Source organism: Miscanthus floridulus, chromosome 3 (assembly GCF_019320115.1).
Source record: "Miscanthus floridulus cultivar M001 chromosome 3, ASM1932011v1, whole genome shotgun sequence".
In the NCBI taxonomy this organism is placed as follows: domain Eukaryota; kingdom Viridiplantae; phylum Streptophyta; class Magnoliopsida; order Poales; family Poaceae; genus Miscanthus; species Miscanthus floridulus.
This window is the reverse complement of record NC_089582.1, coordinates 139,630,177-139,632,906: the sequence shown is the minus strand read 5'-3', so window position 1 is coordinate 139,632,906 and position 2,730 is coordinate 139,630,177. Positions and strand designations below refer to the sequence as shown.

General features: G+C 49.0%; 1 pseudogene; it reads right to left on the bottom strand.

Moving 5' to 3' along the window:
- Positions 1-416: 416 nt before the first annotated feature.
- LOC136547213 (pentatricopeptide repeat-containing protein At5g39710-like) lies at positions 417-2,730 on the bottom strand (annotated as a pseudogene).

Here is a 2,730-nt window from a genome sequence, read left to right as displayed (position 1 = left end):
GCCAAGTTCGTCCTGGATGCTGCCTCGCAGACGCCGGTGCTCGGCACGGTGGTGAGGAGGCGAGGTGGCGATCCAATGGACCAGTGGAGACCCTGCAGAGGTGACGGCGGTGTGGTGGGGCATCCCGTTGGTGGCAGCACACTGTAGATCGGATTAGGGTTTCTATCGGTGGGATCATGGCAGCTCAGACCAACCTCGTTACTCGAGCCGTGATCCCCACCTATCTTTATATGTGCTGTGCGACAGGGGCCCACCAACCTATTAGGGTTGAGCACCCCCGATCAGGACGCAGAGGCAAGGGCCCAATAGACCGTTGAGCCTATTGGTGGAGATTAACTAACACGTCCTACACTAGGCAAGCTCAGAGCCATCATAGAGAAGTCCCTCCATCAAGTTAATAAATCTCAATGTGAAAATTATGTTACACCCTTCGCTTTCTGAGGATCATCACAATCATCCCTGTCATTGCCAATGCCCAAAATGCAACACAGCTTGACATCTGGAGCAATGCCTGCATGACGCATACTCTCATACATCATACAAGCTTCCTTCTCATCCCCCGTTTTAAGTATCCAATAATGAGAGCTGTGTAGGTTACTACAGTAAGTTTAAGCTTTCTTTTTTCCATTTCTTCCATCATCAAGCGTGCACCATCCATTGCAAGCACTTTACTATAACCATCAATCATACAAGTATATACAAAAGCATCTGGGAACACACCACTTCTTTCCATTTCTCTGAGCCATTCATTAGCAGCCTTCATATTTAAACGCCTACAATAGCAAGCAATGATAGATGTGTACAAAACATTGTCAAGTAACAGGTCTTCCCCAATCATATCCCTAATCAATCCCATAGCTTCAGGAAGTCTATCGTCATTACACAGCCCATTTATGAGGCTAGAATATGTAAATGTGTTAGGTTTTACGCCTTCATCCAACATCTTACGGTACAACCTTAAGGCCTCCTGCAACTTCAGAGCTTTCACGAAGCCATCAATAATAATACTGTAAAGGACAACATCAGGAACATAGCCCCTCTTTATCATGTCTGCAAAAAATTTCCGCACATCACTATATTTGTTGGTCTTGCAAAGGCCATTGATAATAACTCTGTACATGCAAAGGTTTGGGATGATTCCCAATGACTGATGTATTCTATCCAGGAATAAGAAGGCTTCACCACCTAGCCCTACTTTGCTAAAGCTGTCAACTAGGATTGTGCATGTCACAATGTTGGGACTCAACCCATTTTCAAGCATGAGCTCAAACACTCCCAATGCATCTTGAAGGTTTCTATGTCTACATAACGCGTAGATCAGACTGGTATAATTGTAAACATCTGGAGCCATATCATGATGAATCATGTCAAACCAAAGGTCAGAGATGGCCTTGAGATCTAAATGTTGGCAACAGCCATGAAGAATGATGCTGTAATTTATCTGGTCATGCTCAAAACCTTGGTCTTGGAGGTTCTTGAAAATCTTTAATGCCAATGCAACCTGTCCAGTTTTGCAAAGGCCATGCAGAAGTGAACTGTAACTCACTTGATTAGGACGTATTCCATTTCTTGCCATTTCATCAAGCATGTCATAACCTTTCAATAAATACCCATGCTTGCACAACCCATCAACTAATATGCTGTAGCTGTGGACATCTGGGACAAACCCACATTTCTTCATCCCATGAAACACTTCTATGGCTTTGTCAACCTGACCCTCGCTACAGAAACCATGAATCACAGCATTGAAACAATAAATGTTGGATGACTGCAGCATAAATTTGTAACAGCGTCATTGACTGACCCAAATTGCTGACCAACATAGGAACTCAAACAACTCTGACCCAGCATTTCCACAGTAATCAACAATGCTCTGAATCAAGCACCGGACCTCTTTGATTCTCCGCGGCAAGAACGCCTGCACAATCAAAGCAAACAAACCAACTGACTGAGATGGCCCGTATAACCTCACACACTCCCTGAAGCTTATATTTCTGGCAGCATCCCAGTTTGAAGACCGCACTGCTAGTGTGATCAAGGGAAGCAGACGACGACTTCTATAGTCACCATAAGCAGAACTCTGACTGGGCTCTTCATTATCAGAGCTATTCAACCAACAAGCCTGAGAGGAAAGGTGCGACACTGGGGGATACCTCCTGATCACAAGGGCTCGGCGCACAAACAATGGAACCGCCCGGCGCATAGACAAGGGATACCGATCCTCTCCTTACATTGACAGTACCAGCAGAAGCAGGGATGAGCTGTGCACGAACTACACTTCATGGACCAATATTACTTGACAACAGGGTTCCAAAAAGCGGCACTAAGCGCACCCTTCAGCACGATGAAGCGCTAAGCGGACGGGTAGCGCTTCGCTATGGGGCATAAGCGCTCCCAAAGCGGCGCTACCGCCTTGGTGGAGCAGCGGCAGCTGGCTCTCGCTGCCCGCCGGCCGCGCGCGGCGCAGCCGCAGGGGCCGGGCGCCGTCGACGGTCCAGCGGAGGCGGGAGGGGAGAGGGAGGTGCGTACGCAGGGTCGCCGGCCGGTGTGCGGAGGACGGAGGCGAGGGCGCGAGGCGACATGCGAGAGACCAGAGGCGGGAGGGGGAGCCGCTGACGCCGCTGCCGAGCCTGGGACTGCCCCGCCATCGCTGAGAGCCGAGCCTGAGCGCCGCCTCCGTGCTTCAGTGTTAGGGTATGCGGCGGTGCGTGGGTTTGTGCTCAATTAATG